We start from the raw sequence: 17,672 nt of genomic DNA, 5'->3' as shown, positions 1-17,672 counted from the left end.
GGAAGCTTCACATGCCTCCCTGCAGTGACTTAGTTCACGATACATTTTAGTCTACATTGCACTGTAAATAATCTACTGTTTATTTTCTAAAATTTTATATATAATAGCTTAAATTAAAGTTTAAAATCCAAAATTCAAGTATCATGGTTCAGTTGTGCTCTAAACAGAAGCATTCATTTTGAATGCACCCCATCATATCAAAGAATCTTCTGTTGATTTTATATATGGTGCCTTTCTGCTTGTGTGGTAATAAAACTCAAATGCACTTACGATGTTAGGCTATATAATCAACTTTGGTTAAAATCACCTGTTTCTTCTTTCACTGGATTTTTTTCGATTATTGATACTTGCCAAAGACATTCCGATACAAACGCTATCTAAGAACACTGCCAGATACATAAAATACACTCGTGTGAAATTTCATAAAAATCAGCTCAACCATTTTGGAGTCCATAGGAAACACACACACACACACACACACACACACACACACACACACACACACACACACACACACACACACACACAGAGTCCTTTTTATATAATAGTAGAGATAGATATTTATTGAATCCAATAGCATTAAAATAAAGGTAATTTTAAAAACATCTTGTTTAAGAAAAACAATTAATCACAAATGTAAATCTGTTGGAATGCATTTCAACAGAAAATATAACACTACCCTCCCCTCTTATAAGGAGATGGTAATTCTAGGAGTTTAGATTAAAAAAACAACTTTCCCATTTATTCATTTAAATATAAGCCACAAATATTTGAGAATTTCAATCTTTTCTGAAAGCATGAATTAGATTCTTTTTTAATGTAAAAGTATCTTTATATAGGAATTTTTATTCTGTTCGTCTTTCAGTCAAAATTTTTTTTTAATGTAAGAAATACATTAAAGAACTTGTCTAATTTTGAAATATTAGAGATTTTAACAACTTTTAGAAATGGAAAAAATTGCATCAATAGTAAATAATAAATTCGCAAGTAAGACAGATGGCATGATTGAAAATCAAAACTTTGAGATCTTTCGTATCATTTGGAATTCATTGGACTACTGTTCTCATCTTGAGTGTGATTTTAACATTTCGGTAGATGTAACTTCTGGCCTTCAAGTGTATCTTGTCGAACTCTGGAATTTGAATGGAATTTCGAACGGAACCCTTTATTTACTTTATGTGGGTAGCATGCTCTTGTTCTGTCAGCCATGATTGGATAGAGGTCCTAAGTAATTCGCAATTGTATTTAAAAATTTTTTTAATTTTCGAATGCGCACACTGAGAATTGAACCTTCAACCTTCAGGAGAATATCACTTTTACAATTGATTTTTTCCATGTGCTCTAACTACTGCGCCATGGATCCTTTGAGATCTTCAGTTCTAAGTTGAACTAAGCTGTTTTGACTTTCTTATAAATAGTTAAGACATTACTTTAACAAGATAGTTATAGCTTTGCTGTGACATCATAGATTTATGATATACGTCTTTTTTTTTTTTTTTTTTTTTTTTCAGAACATAAATTCAAGAATAAACAGTAATAAAAAATAAATAAATGGGTAAACACTATTAAGTGTGGGAATTCTTTTAATAGTCTCAAAGAATTTTTGTTATTACTACATATTGGTATTAAAAACAATTTAATATTTAATTTATATTCATATTTGGATCTGTAAGACCCATACTTTTAGTGAATTAAAAAGAAAATATTGATTGGCTTTAATAGTCCTTTCACAAAATGGGCGTTTGTGTATTTTGAGTAAACTTTTTGTCATTTTTTTTTTTTTTTGTTAGTTCATGAGTTTTTTTTCCCTGATTATCACAATGAGATAAGTTAGCATGTTTGTCCTGTCCTACTCTACGTTGTTTTGTCGACTGCTTTTGTTATTACTGGGTTAAGTAGTGTCTATATTGTATCATGGCGTTTTTATTTTTTTTATTTATTTTTATTTAGAATTTCTGCACTAATTAATTTTAGTCATGACATTTTTTATTCTTTTGAATTATATTTTTAATTTTTGAAATATTTAAAAATTTTTTCCTTATTCCATTTATTTTTACATCCATCTAAATTATAAAAATCGGTAAGGCTTTTTTTTAATTTATTTACAAAAGTCGAGTACTTGCTGTGAATGTTTTATTGGGTTAACCCGAGATTGGAGCCAAGTCGAGCGCCTACTATAGGAATGAAGACTAGCAACATGTCTTCTGTGAGAAAGGAACTATAGCAAAGAGAAGAGATTGTCTCATTGGATTGCAAAGTCGATTTTATGCTCTCTCATTATACTTTGAAGAATATCAAATCAATATAATAATATGCTATGGAATTTCATATTCGTACATATATTATTACCTTCCACCTTTTCTTTTTTTTTTTTTTTTTTTTTTTTTTTTTAAGAATTCGATCACCTGACCCCCCCCCCCCATCTGCAAGAATTGAAGTAAAACATCAAGAACGGAATAAGGGAGTTAAATCGCAATCCAGAGATTCTGCAATCTATCCTGAGTAATGTTTTGGAAAAAGCACAAATATGCAAAACTGAAAATTGGCAACATTTAAGACATTATTTTTCATAAATAAAAATTGTTTGAATTTTGCATTTTTTTTTTTTTTTTTTTTATAAATTTCCCAATATTTAGTCAGATTGTATTAAAATTACAGAAAGATATCATCAAAAATAAAGAATCTATTTAAGTTCAAAACTCTTCAGTGACTTTTTTTGGACACCCTATACTTGAACTATGCATTATTCTATATTTTTCACTCCTAAATGTTATATGGTGATTATACCTTCACATATTATTTCGTAGCCTCTATGTACACTTTATTTTCTCATTGTTAATATTATTTACTACTGTTTTGTATCTAACATTACCTGTTAGACACTTATTCATCAATGGGCAATTGTTTCTATTCTGCAATTACATAAATTAATGTTAACACTATTAGTATTACTATTACTCATCATCACATATTCGGTTTAACGTCTGTCTTATATGTGGACATGTATTGGGTGGATTTTAGAAATTCAAAACTAAACCATCTATGGATAGGTCTTTATATCTATTTCTCTCAAATCCATAGTTTATTTTTTTATTTTATTTTATTTTTAATTATATTTTCACCCCAAACAAGGCAAATTGCCACTTTGGTGTAGGGGGCTACTATCAGGGGCAACAACTACTGGGGTACTATGTAGGGATTTGGGCAGTAAGATGTCGGTTCACATTACACTTGAACTTCTGCACGTCAGTACTGTTGGGGAAGCAGGGACCTGGAATGAAATTCCAAAGTCTAGCGGTTCTGGGGAAGAAACTATTGGAGTAGAAAGATCTTTTACATCTAGGGATCTCTACAGTGTGGGGGTGGGATTTAGAAGCCTGTCGGGTTTGTCGTGGGAGCACAAGTGATTGCAGTTCGTCAGAGCATTCACCAGTAAAATACTTGTAGAACAGGCAGAGGGATGCAAAATTTTGTTGATGGGACAGAGACTGAAGCTTAGATGTCAGTTTAGGGCCTATCAGGTTTGCGACTCTCTTTTAAACCTTGTCAAGGAGCAAGAGACTAGTAGCAGATGCACCAGCCCAAATGTGACAGCAATATTCCATACATGGGCGAATGGTGGCCTTATACAGGTACAGGATACTTTCGTGTGTTAGTAGTTGTCTAGCATGGTAGAGAGAGCCCACCTTTCTTGCAGCGGCCCTGGCAATGCCTTCAATGTAATTGATCCAACTCATGTTTCCTGTGAACGTTAGGCCAAGGAGTTTGAAAGATGTACTCTCAGATAAAGAGTCGTTGGCCATTGCTATAGGTGGTAGAGAGGGTTTCTTGTAATTATTGAATGAAACTAGTTTAGTTTTGGCGGCATTGAACATGACCAACCATTTTTGTCCCCATTCCACTACAGATTGGAGGTCTTCCTCTAGTGTTTCTGCCATTTCTTTAGAAATGTGTTCATTCGTCTTCCTGTCGTGCCTGCCATAGAGTGTAGTGTCATCAGCATATATACCCATCTCAGAGGCAATTTTGTCGGGGAGGTCATTTATGAATATCAGGAACAATAGAGGTCCAAGGATAGACCCCTGGGGCACTCCCGCATTTATATCATATTGTTTAGATGTACGACCGTCGAGGACAACCTGGATTTTTTTCTTATCTAAGAAGGATTTAATTATGTTAAGTATTCTACCAGTGGTACGGTATGATCTAATTTTCCTGAGGAGACCCTCATGCCATACCCTGTCAAAAGCCTTAGATATATCTAGAGCTACCGCTCTGCCCTCCCCCGCTTTGTCCAGTGAATGGTATATACGTTATATACGTTCACTTCCTTTAATATTTTTACTTTTCCCTTGCAAACAGACTCTGCTACTTCAACTACTCTACATCTATTAACCTAATCATTCTCATCTATTCTTTTAATGTGACCAAACCAACAAAGTCTCCTATTTTGCACACACCTTCCTATAGTGTCCAGATTTAATCTTCCTCTGGAGTCATTAGATCTAAGCCTGTCTTTGTGACTTGCTTAGTATCATTCACATATCATTTCTCTCCATGCAATACATATCATCAGTCTTCACCGGTCAGCTTTCACTCTCCTATTATTCATTTTGAAAAAATTTTGTTTGCTTATCATTGATTGTACCTATTTACTATGCCTCCCCACGGGACAGAGTTAGACACCAGGGTCGTTTTTTAACGTGGAGAAAAGGTACAAAAATAAAAATTGTCTCAGTCGTGAAGGATTTCTCCTCCACAGAAAGAGAACAAGAAATAGAAGTGCAGCATCTGAAGAACAGATACTACACTTTGATCTTGACCAAAAGGCCATTGTATCCAAGTTTAATGCTATTCCTATCGATAATTTTAGATGGCTTGTTACTTTTACGAAAATATTTATCTATCATCCTAAAAAAATGCTTTACCAGCTTCTGTTTTTATGTACTTGTGTAGGGTTTGTGTTTATCAATATACTTGTCGGACACCATGGAAATTGCAATGCTTTCTACATCAGTCTGTCTAATCTATTGTTAAAAATAATATTCCTTTTGAAAAAAATAAAAGTTTGTTAGTTAATGTAGATTGGACTAATCGTTGTTTGTTTTTCTAATTTTGGTTCAGTTTTTTATTAACTGTTAATTTATCATGTCCTGTGTTTTTTAAATTATTCCATGTCTGTTTTTTATATAAATAAATTAACTGTAAAATCAAAGTTCATATAAATATTACTATCAATATTTATAAGAAAATCCTAATCAAATAAAGAAGCTCAATATACAAAATAGAGCAACAGTATAAAAGATTTGGAATTAAATTCAATAAATTAAAGAATTTATAACAAATTTATTATTCAACAAGAAATACAAACCTTTAAAGTTTTTTGTTTTCTTAATTCATGCCTTTTCAATAAATGGCTCATCTCATAAATAGATTGCTTCGTATGTATTTGAGCATTAAAAACTCTGCATTTGGATTATACCTTTCTTTATTTCTTATGATTGTGTCTGTATTTTTCTTCATTGAACCAAATTATATCATGGAATATCCTTTTTTAAGCTTGGCTTCTTATAGACTTTTCAAGCAAGTTTTTTAGCTTTTTCAATTAATGTGCTAATTAGCAAAATTTATGACTTCCTATAAACATTATTTTGCAAAAAACATTTCCTCTAAGATGAGCCATTTATTGAAAATCCATGGCTTAATGAAAAAACTTCAATATTTTTTTTTTTTTTTTTATTCCTTGTTGAATCATAAATTTGTCGTAAATAGAGAATTTAATTCCAAATTTTTATTTTCATATATAAAATCAATGTCTATATATTAAAGCTTATTAGGAATTTGTTTGATTGTTTGTGTCTGTTCATGACCCTTTGGAAATTCCACAATGTTTCCTACATCAATCTATTGTTAAAAGTAAAATTCCTTTTTGAAGTTAGGATTAATACTATGAAGAAGAAATGACTCTTCTCTAAAAATAATTGTCATTATCAACTAATATCCTTTCAATAAAGCAAATTTGACTTTTTGATATTTGGAATTGTAGCATTTCAGTCGAGAGGACAACATAATCTGATTTGGGAATGATTCATTTAAAAATGTGTAAATTTGAACATGTTTACTCTAGTGGTATCATATTAATTACCATCTTTGCTGATAAATGATTTAACTTTTTAACGTGTTTTAAGTGGTAACATATGTATGAACATGTGATACTTTCGTATGTTCTATAGATAATGGGAAATTGTGTTTTTCTTTGCCAGAATTGGAAATGATTAAAAGAACACATTTTAGCTTGACACTTGATTCTTTTATTTCCATTGAATTATATGTTTTGATTAATGAAAAAAAAACCCAACTTTTTTTTAATTAAAAATTATTTTATAAAAAAAAACGTTTTCTAAAATACTTGCAAAGGCAAGCACATTTTTATTTATTTATTTGCGGACTGTTATCCTCATCTTCATAGTTGTTGTTTCGTGATGTATCGGCCAACTATTCCTCTGGCCTTCGTCAGGTGGTTAACCGTGACAGGATAGGAATGCTGAGTCTCTTAACTGTATCTTCAGTATTTACTGCTTTCCATAGTTGTTGGTCAATGTATCCTCTGGTCAGCTTTGAGTAGGATTGAAACTGCTATCTTCAGACAATGCTCACCTGGAACGGTAGAGATCAAAGCGTGTTTATAATTCAAATGGAAGTAAAGGAAAAGACCCCAGTGTCACACCAAAATATCTTCTTGTTGTTTCTGATTCTAAGGTACCTTAATTATAATTGATTTAAAAAAAAATGTATCGTTGCATATGTAGATATTTTTCCTTTGGTTTCATTTTTACTCTTCATACCAGGGCTTGCAAAAATAATGGTAATTTTCAGAATAGTTTGTGTAGTCATTCTCGAAGATGATTTCGGCAGACTTATAGCAACGCCTGCCTTCTAACTATTAAAAAGAACATTTTCTTTACTTTCTTTACTTTTATGAATTGATATCTATTAGATGCCAAACTTTGCAATTATCATGGAAAATAAAATTGCCAAAATGTTTTATTTTTAGAACTTTTAGCAAGTGTATCCATGTATCATTTATGCTTATAGTAAAATGGAATCGGTGTTAAGCTGAAGTTTAAAAATTTATTTCAGTTGTGCATCTTTTTAACACCGATTATGCAGAGTTGTAAAATTTAAAAAATTTGATTCAGATTGTAAATACTCACACCCTTTTCACATTCCATGTTAACCTGACATCCACCTGTAAGTTTCTGCTGATGGTGTGGCTACTATACAATGCTACACAATGGCATGTTTAAATATCTACTGCAGTGTAGTATGTATATATATATATATATATATATATATATAATTTCATTAGTGGTGAAAAAAATCGGACTAGAGTGCTCAATGTGTAGCCAGAGCAGTATATAGGAAATTTATTGCTGTGAGTCCAGAATGAATTTACATATTGTTTCCGCTAGGAAGATATCCTCTAGGAAGAGTCCATCTATGAATTCTGACGAAGCTGGTCGGATCTCTCCTCATCTTCAGAGGATATCTTCCTAGCAGAAAAAATATGTAAATTCATTATGGACTCACAGCAATAAATTTCCTATATATATATATATATGTATATATATATATATATATATATATATATATATATTATATACATACACACACACAGTAAAACCACAAAAAACACATGTCATGAGCAGAGGGAGCAAAAAAAACAGAGGCAGGAGTGAAACAAGTTTCAACACAAAACTTTGTCTGCCATATGTGTGGCAGACTGTGCAAGTCAAATGCTGGCCTGAAAAGTCATCTTTGGGTCCAGATATGTGGTTTGGGTGTCGCTGATGATCAACCCTAAAACTATTATGAGGTCGGTGGGGAGCATTGGGATGGCTAACATCTGTAAAGACAAAGCAATTGCCATATATATGTCAGCCAATTTAAGAACTCTGTTATTGTTGAGCACTTTACAGTTGAAATGAAAGTCGGTCATTTAAGCTCGCATGCATAGATCATGATACTATAATCATTAAATCACTATGGACGGACGTCTAAACATTTAAAAATAAATGTTTAAATTTCAACAATATTTCTTGTGGTTAAAGTTGGTCTTGTGGGTTTATTCTTTGCTAATAGTCAGATGAAGATTCGAATCTGTCAACTGGTGGTAATTGTGACATCTTGCACTAATGATTCCCGAAAGGATGACACAGTAGTGTCTGTAGGTATTTAAAAATGATTATAGTAATAATTATATATATATATATATGCTAGCAACGTCCGACTTTGACCTTGAAAAATAATGTGCACCATCCCTAGGTTGGAAACCATGTCAGGTTTGGTTATGATCAGGTCCAGTGGTGTGGGCTGTAGTAGAGTATATATACATTATATGACCTTGACTGTAATCTTGAAAAATGGTGTGCACCATCTGTAGATGAGGGACTATCATCATGCCAGAGTTGGTCATAATCGTACGTACACACACACACACACACACACACACGCTATTACTTTATATATATATATATATATATATATATATATATATATATATAGTAATTTAACTAGTGAATGTAGCAGCAAGTCGTAACATAAACTTGAAAGTTGGAAATAAGCCGTGCATCATTCATTATAACTATGCAATTTCCACAGCTATCTTGAAAACAGAGCTGTTAAACCTAATCCAGTGATATGCAACAAGGAGAAAATAACAACCTTAGTGGAAGTTGGTATCCCCAATGATACTGTGTTAAACAGTCGAGTAGGGGAAAAAGATAACAAAATACCAAGACATGAAAAAAGAAACTGGAATCGGATTCAAGAGAAAGAATTTCAAAATCGGCTTGGCAAATTTACTCGGTGAATCAAGTGCAACAAAGATACAGACAATTGCACATGAAGAGACTGTTAGAATCTTAACATGATCTCTCGGGTGGAATGTATGAGATATCCAGTAGGATGCCCTATCTCCAGTGAGAACAAAATAAAAAAATAAAAAAAAGTGTTAAGAAAAACAAAGTAACCCTACTTTCTTTTAATACATAACTTTCATAATTAATTAACCTTAATTATCGTTGTTTAATGTGTGGTACCAATTGTCAATTCTGTTTAGTTTGTAGCACCCAAAATTGTGCGACAATAGATTTTTTTTCTTCTTTTCTATGCAATCGGAAATGTGAGGAAATACTTTCAAAGTACAACTATATCTGTTATGCAATTCAAAATTAATATTTATCTAAAAAAGTATATAAAATTGTTTCAGAAATTTTTACTGAGGACATAATTTGTATTATAAGACAAGAGTTACTTGCCCTTGAACAAATATGGATACTAGACAAAAAAAAAAAAAAAAAATGCTTGTGGGTATCTATATAGTAATAGGGTAGTGTGTGTGTTATTTATTTTGTGTGTTACACTTACATCCATCCGAGTGACTGTTGTTTAATTGCTATGGACTTCAATTTCTTGTAATGAATAATTTTACCAAAAATTCTTCATAAGTTTTGGTTTCAGTTTCGATTATAGCTGAAAGAACTCAAGTTATAAATATATATATACATATATTTTTTTCATAAAGTTTATGTTTTGGTTTCGATTATAGCTGAAGGATCTCAAGTTATATATTTATATATATATATTTTTTTTTCATAAGTTTCGGTTTCGATTCAAGCTGATGCACCCAAGTCATATGGATATATTTTTTATTTTTGCAATCGCAACTTTATAATATATAAAAATCGATAGAACATTAACTTTTTAATAGTATATACAAAATCTGCAGGAATTGAAATATCATATTTAAGCATACTTTACCACCAGGCATCCCTGCTAACTTATATAAATAGTTTTGCAGTTTTAACAAAAGAGCTACAATAATATCAGAGCATCTCCATTTATTCTGAACATCTACAGAATGCTAACATCAATATATTACATATGAATGAGTCCCCTGTGGAATTTCCACAGTACTGATAGATTAATCTAAAATTAATTAAAACTCAAACTTTGGTCTTTTATTGGTAGCACCTTGTGTACAATTGCTTCAACCTCCATGCTAGTGTGTTTTATCTGAAATGCAGATAAAGATTGTTTCTTAGTTTATATGTAGTTTATAAGTATGTTGTGGATAATAAAGAACAAAGGCCTGCTGTGTTAATAAGAAATGTCTTATTCGTGGGCTGTGAAACGTTTCAATAATTGTTTTTTTTCCCATGTGCTGATGAAGCCCGGTTGTACAAAATTATAATTGATAAACTGTTATATACTTGTATGCTAATACCAAAGCTGAAATAATTGTATGCAAGGTGTTAACAATAAAAGACCAACATTTTGAAAATAAGAAAATACTTGCGTGCCTGTTCCTTTTAACGTGGTATCTTTAAGGAAGTAATGATAATAATAATAATAATTAATAATAAATTTAAATCAAAATAAGTCTAGGCATATATAGATTTATTTGTCACTTCAAAAAGAAAGAACATAAAAAGGGTTATAGAAGCTCTCTATACCATGACATTTCGAAGCCTTCACACCTTTGGTCCTTGATGTTTCAATCCGCTTTCTACAGCTTATACGTATATTATTATTATTATTTTTTTTTTTTTCAGTTGTATTTCATTTTTCCATTCTGCCATACTGTATTTTATCTACTCACTATTTTGACACTTTTCTTAAATTTCTATTTTCCTCTGTTTTAAACTCTCCCACATACATACTTCACATTTAACTAGCTTGGGTGCCCGGCGTTGCTCGGGTGTCTGGAGGTGTGTGTTGAGTAAAAGAAAAAAAAATGACGTCTTTGCTGTTGCGTCCATCGCCAAACCGGAAGTAACGAAGGTTTAAATTAAGGCTAGTCAATCAAAAAGAGGGGATCACTTTCGAAAATATTGATGAAAAAAGCGACTCCTCCCTGTAGAAAAGTGTCCAGTTGAGGATGAAGGAATTAATGATTTTAGCCAATTTTTTGATATTTTTTGAAATCTTGTGAAAATTTGTCAACTTTGTTGAAAGTTACATACATACATACATACATACATACATACATTTAAACAGACAGGTGAAATTTATATTATAGACTAGCGGGGGTACCCGGTGTTACCCGGATGTTTGGAGGTGTGTGTTGAGAAAAATAAGTTTTAGTAGGCAGGTAGGCTCAAACCCTTTACCCGAAAGTGGAAAAGAAATTGTAAAAAACCTGACATCTTATTGTTCAGTCACGACGGGACAGCAACTGAAAAGCATTCTAATTTAATGAATAAAAAGTTAAGTGAAAGGTGCATAAATTTAATGAATAAAAAGTTAAGTGAAAGGTGCATAAATTTAATGAATAAAAAGTTAAGTGAAAGGTGCATAAATTTAATGAATAAAAAGTAAGTGAAAGGTGCATAAATTTAATGAATAAAAAGTTAAGTGAAAGGTGCATAAATTTAATGAATAAAAAGTTAAGTGAAAGGTGCATAAATTTAATGAATAAAAAGTTAAGTGAAAGGTGCATAAATTTAATGAATAAAAAGTTAAGTGAAAGGTGCATAAATTTAATGAGGGCAAACATCATGCCATAGGGGAATGAAATGACGCACTTAACTTTGGCTGCAAGCCAGTTTCTGCATATTTGTTTCCCCAGCTCCCCATAAAAAAGGAGTGTCGAAATGAATAGCAATTGTCTGATATGACGGGTTTTGCCTGCATTGATCAAACCTCGTTGCTTTCTGGGCATCCTGGCCATGAGTGCCAGGGAGGTTCATTTTGCTATGGATGCAGTTTCGCTTATATATATAGAAAAGCCAAACAAACACGCAAAGAGTAAAAAAATAGCACGAAAATAGCATGTAAAAGTCGCCCAAATAAAAGATACACACAACCTCGTTTCGTGAATCATATATATTATAATCTAGGTAGTATATAAAGAGTTCTAAGAAACAGTAACCGTCCCAAGCGCCCCCCCCCCTCCAAAAGCCTTTCCCGGACATACAAAAAATGTGCACACACACTAACACACATTTTGCCTTTTATATATATATACTAGCGGAGGGTACCTAGCGTTGCCCGGGTGTTTGGAGGTGTGTGTATGGTTTTGGGTAAATCAAAAAACTCCGGGGGGGGGGGGGTTAAAATAAAAAAATTTGGTGGGTGAGTATGAGGATCAAACCCAAACCCTTGAGGTGAAGTTGGAAATTAAAGTGTGAAAAAAAAAGTGTACGACTTTAACCATTGACCCACTGCGAGATACTAACGGAAACACGTTTGAATTTATTTAATTACTTAGATTTGGCAGGTGCACGTTTTAATGACTTAATGAGGTCAACTTTGACTGCCGGATAGTATTTCATTTACTGCGGAAAGCTTTTTTTTTTTTTTTTTTTTGGGGGGGGGGGACCAGCTCCCCTTGTCCAATTTGAATAGCAATTGTTTGATATAAGGAAAATATTTCCACATTGATCAAATCTGATTGCTTTCTGACATTTCCGCCGATAGACGGAAAATACCGCCGGAATTAGTGTTGCTTTTATTATAGGAAAAAGACTAATCCACATGCCGCGAGTGACAAATGTTGAATATTTATCTTCCCAAAGTCGAGTAAATTAAATAGACAGGCGAGTTCCGTTGTTAACTCGGAGATATTATGATTTCTATGTAATATAAAAAGTTCTAAGAAGTTGTGAGCCAACCGACCACTTTTCTTAAAAAAGCCCATCTTGGACATACACAAAAAACGAACACACATACACACATTTTCGCTTTTATATATATAGATAGATTGTTCCCATATTCTCCCCCCCCCTCCCCCACTGCTTCCAAGGCTACACCCCTAGTCATATATTAGCCCTATCATTTCCCCTGCATTTTATTTTTTTTAATTTATTCTTTATAGTTTTTCTATTTTTAGGCTAATGTATCCTATACTAGATGCCGCAAATATCTTTATATTTAACCTAGCTTTTTTTTCACTTCTAATAAGAAGCATTTGGCTTCGAAATGCTGTGGTATAAAGAGCTTCTATAACTTTTTATGATGTTTTCCCTTATTGAACTGAAAAATAAATCTATATATACCTAAACGTATTTTATTTTGTCTGAATTTATGCTCCACCTTCAAGTATTCAACTAGATGTACTTTAATAGGTCCCTATATAAAGGATTTACACAAATTCTTTAAACCCACTTGAGATTATATATATATATATATATATATATATATCTCAAATATATTTATTTATCTCCTTACACATCTGGTTAAATAATAAGTAAATTATGTCTGTGCATCTTCCATATGATCCTCTCAAATTACTTTCATTTTAGACCTTATTTGGCTGATGATTTTTCCATAGTTGTCATGAACCCTAGTACTTGTAGAGTTGTATATCCAGTAAAGACTCTTAAATACTTTTAGTAAACAATTTGGCAATACAGTTTAAAGCAATGGTAGTATTAATTGTGTAAATAGGTTAGAGGCGTTTTAGAATGTTTTTGCATGATTGAAAATTAATTTTCTTAAAGTTGGCCTTTTGTTTATAGGGTGTTGACTATTTGTAATTTTCATGTCCTAATATAGTTAAGCAATGATGAGCCTGGCCAGTACAATATGGGTGAGCATTTGGGAATGCTAGGTGCTCTATGTACCGTGCCAGGACATAGAAATATCCAGGTTGGTATCTGGGGACCCTGTTTAATCCACAGGGAGAGATGCACCCTCAGTCTTCGTTATGACATACACTTAGGAGAAAGAAAACCCTGATGTAAAAACCTGAGATTTACTGTCTTTTGTGTCTTGTGGCAGCCATTGCACCGACTGAGATTAGCAGTTATACCAAAATGTGGTTGGTTCTGCACAAAGCCTTCACCAATATAAACAAATCATCTGTGTAGATTTCCAAACAACTTAGTTGCTTTGACGGACCTCATACGTTGAAATCGATTGAAGTATCATTAATATAGTGCTGCTATTAACAAGATATGCAAATATAATTTGTCTGCATTATTAGATCAGATCTGTTTGGATTTTTTTTTTTTTTATACAAAGAAGTCACCACTTATTAAGGCCCAAAGGTCACTCGAGGATAAGGGTTAATGAGTGTAAAGTGGTCACCAGGACAACAGTGTAGTATTTGTTAGTCATGAAAATTGGGTATAATTTGATTTTCATTGGACTTGAAGATGACTATATTGTAGTCAGCTGGAAAGCAGGCTAGTGGAACAGTTCTACAGGTGGGCAGTTCTACGAATAAAGCTTTTTGTTCATGGAAATTGTGTTTAGATTTAGGCAGATATGGAGTGAAATTGTTGGTTGCTGTTATAGCTAGATGAGGGCTTTTTGTTTTTTTTGTGTGAAGATTTTGCAAGGGGGATCATAGATTGAAGCTCAGACGAGCACTTACCATGAAAAAAAAATATATATATATAACTGAAATGGTTTCAAAGATTCCATCATGGCTGCTTAAGGAGGATCCTTAACATAAAATGGCAATCAATGACACCAGACACTTCTGTCTTTCAGAGCAGGTTGTCCAAGTATTGGAAGCATGATAACCATCAATCAGATCTGCTGGGCTAGACACATTGTCCGTATGGATGACTGCAGATTACCAAAACCAGCTGTTTTATGGTGAGCTGGCGGCTGGGAAGCACTCGCAGCACAAACCAAGGAGGATATTCAGGGACTGTTTGAAAGATAATCTCAAGAAACTTTGCATAAATGTTGAGAAATGGGAAGAGATAGCCGAAACTAGGAGTGAATGGTGAGGAGTTGTCTCCGAGGGTTGCAGGGTATTGGGGACAAAGAACTTGGAACAGGCACACCATACCACAAAGTGGTCCAGTTAACCCGGGGAAAAAACTTGAATTTATGTGTCATCTTTGCTTCAGACTATGTAAGTCGGCTGGGGATTTGAAGAGTCACCTGCATAGCCATACGAGATGAACTGGGAGGGGGGGCGATGGTGGGATTTTTGTTGAGTGAGACGACAATCATCTTTAAAGATGAAGCAATCATATATATATATATATATATATATATATATGTGTGTGTGTATGAAACGTTTCTATCAAACCCCTCTTTGAATATTTGGTCTACAGACTTGAAACTTCATATATAGGATATCTGGATCTCAAGAACACTTTTGATTTAGTTTTTAGTTTGTAAAAATAGTTGCTAAGGGGTCAAAATGGAAAAAAAGCCCAGTTTATCTTGGTAGGAGTACATAAACTAACTTTGGAGCATATGTACGTGCACATTTCTAGCTTCAATAATTTTTAGCCTTTTGTTTTTATCCATCTGGTGATAAATTCAGACGATAACAACAAAGACTGAAGTGCTAAACAATGACTATAGCTGAATGTTTTGATTCCAGCCAAAGAGATTTTTTAAAAAAACTTTTGGAATCATTCATATTTATACTAGATAATCAATAGAGAATTTGCTCTATAATAATAAATTAATATCGTAATTCACTTCGGCCGTTATCATCGTGTGCTTGGAAAGTGGAGTATTCCGAACACATTTGTTTAACTAAATTGGTGTCGCTTCAAGGCAAAAACCTAGCCATATTCTGATTGGCTGAGAAAAATGTATGCCAGCAATCTCGCTAACCAACCAAAACGTTAAAACAATATGGTGGATATAATCTTACAATTCAAACATAATTGTCCATAAAAAACAACGGTCAAATTTACATAAAAAAAACATTTGGTTACAATTTGCAGGTATGTGAAAACGTTTATTTATAAAAACTTTATTTTAAGCTTCCAATTTTTTTTTTTTTTTTACTTAACAAATATATTCTTATACCCACCCTCGAAATAAAAATGGACTATTCTCGTCGCCTATAGCCTATTAATTATCTGGTAATAATAAATACAAAAGCTGCATAAATTAAAATATATTTAAGCTTATTGTACGACTGGGCAACACTGGGCAGCCTGCTAATATATAATATATATGTTTTTTCTAGGCAGCAGTTTTTGTTTTAAACATTTTGTTAAATATGAAAGACAATTTATATCTACATATTTTTTTGTATTTTTGTTTTGATTCTCTCTAATTTATGTTTTTTCTGCTTCTAGAAAGAAACTGGCTGATGTATCTGCAGTATTTGCGATATGTGCAAATAACGCAAATACATTAGTCAGTTTCAGCTCAGAACCAGAAAACACATGAAGGAATTCGGCAGGATCAAAACAAAAATATGCCAACATAAATTTTTTTTTTCTTTTTTAAACTAAAACAAGTTAGAGCTATGAAGACGGGAGTGGTACCATTAAATCGAGCAACCTTTTGTGCTTTGGACTATTTCATTCTGTGGGGCATAACTGCAAACAGTTTGAGTGTTTCTTTTTCTCATCGTTAGTGAGATTCTTACGTAGACACACGTATGCTTTGTTATAGCATCTCTTGTTTAATATTGTGCATTTATGTATAGGTTTAAATCAGGGCTTCCTAACTTTATTAGGTTTGTGGACCTCAAGAGAGCTATTTTATAATCTGTGGGCATCATACATGCGTACATAATGTTTTGAAATCAAATACTTTTTTCTAGATTACACACTGAATCAATTTTGTTATATTCATAACATCCAAATCTAAATTTTGAAACTTTCAATAAACACATCATCTCTTAGGAAACAAAACAAAATAAATAGGAACTTTTTTTTTAAGTTCCTGTGAGAATACCTGATTTAAACAAACTATAAAATTTTTGACATTTCTAAATTTTTGAGATGAGGATTGGTTATTTGTATAATTATTCATCAAATTACTGTTCTCATCTTGAGTGTGATTTTCACAACGTTTCGGTCGATATAACCTCCGATCTTCAAGTGTATCTTGTTGAGCTCGGGAATGTTTCTGTTGAACTCAGGAATTTGGATAGAACTTTGATTGAGGTCCTCTGTCCAGTCATGGCTGACGGAGCAAGAACACACTACCCTCATGAAGTGAATAAAAGGTTCTGCTCGAAGTTCCATCGAAATTCCTGAGTTCGAAAGAAACATTTTCGAGTTCGACAAGATACACCTGAAGAAGGTCGGAGGTTATATCGACTGAAATGTTGTGAAAATCACTCAAGATGTGAACAGTAGTCTGATGAATATATATATATATATATATATATAATTATTCTTTTCTTTTTTTTTTTTTTTTTTTAAATCTGCATTTTATTTTAATCCACAAATATATATATATATATATATGATTCAATGGTTAGAAAGACCAGATGAGTGTGAAATTGTTTTTAATATTGCTATTTATTAAAAAACCACAACCACCACCACCATGGCATATAAAAGAAAAAAGAGAAAGAAACAAACTGTCATATTTCTTGAAGATTAATATTTTGCTATTAGAAAATTTGGAAATTTTCGAAAAAATTTTATTTTTAATAAATAGCAATATTTGTTAAAACCAATTTCACATTTGTCTGGTCTCTCCAACCGTTAATTTTTAAATTGTTATTGAGTGTTTCAAACAGTGAATTCCTTTTTATATAGTGTTGGGACGATTAATCAGAATCAGAAAAATTAGGACTTTTGGAGGTATCAGAATCAGGAAAATTTGATTATTTTTTGATGCCCAAAACGATTCCTTTATCTTTTTTTTATTTGATTGTGTTTAAAACAAAATCTTCCATTACTGGTAATAATAATAAATATTTATTGACTTTGAATTACTAG

The 17,672-nt window shown here is 32.4% G+C and overlaps 1 protein-coding gene across 9 annotated transcripts in view; it reads left to right on the top strand.

The window, feature by feature from the left end:
* Positions 1-17,672, top strand: part of LOC145291276 (protein DOP1A-like) — a 284,201-nt gene that overhangs the window by 212,890 nt on the left and 53,639 nt on the right. The gene's annotated exons all lie outside the window — the stretch shown is intronic.

Source organism: Euprymna scolopes, chromosome 12 (assembly GCF_053919585.1).
Source record: "Euprymna scolopes isolate OS-2025 chromosome 12, ASM5391958v1, whole genome shotgun sequence".
NCBI lineage: Eukaryota > Metazoa > Mollusca > Cephalopoda > Sepiida > Sepiolidae > Euprymna > Euprymna scolopes.
Note: the sequence above shows the minus strand (reverse complement) of the source record. Positions and strands in the feature narration are given on the sequence as shown.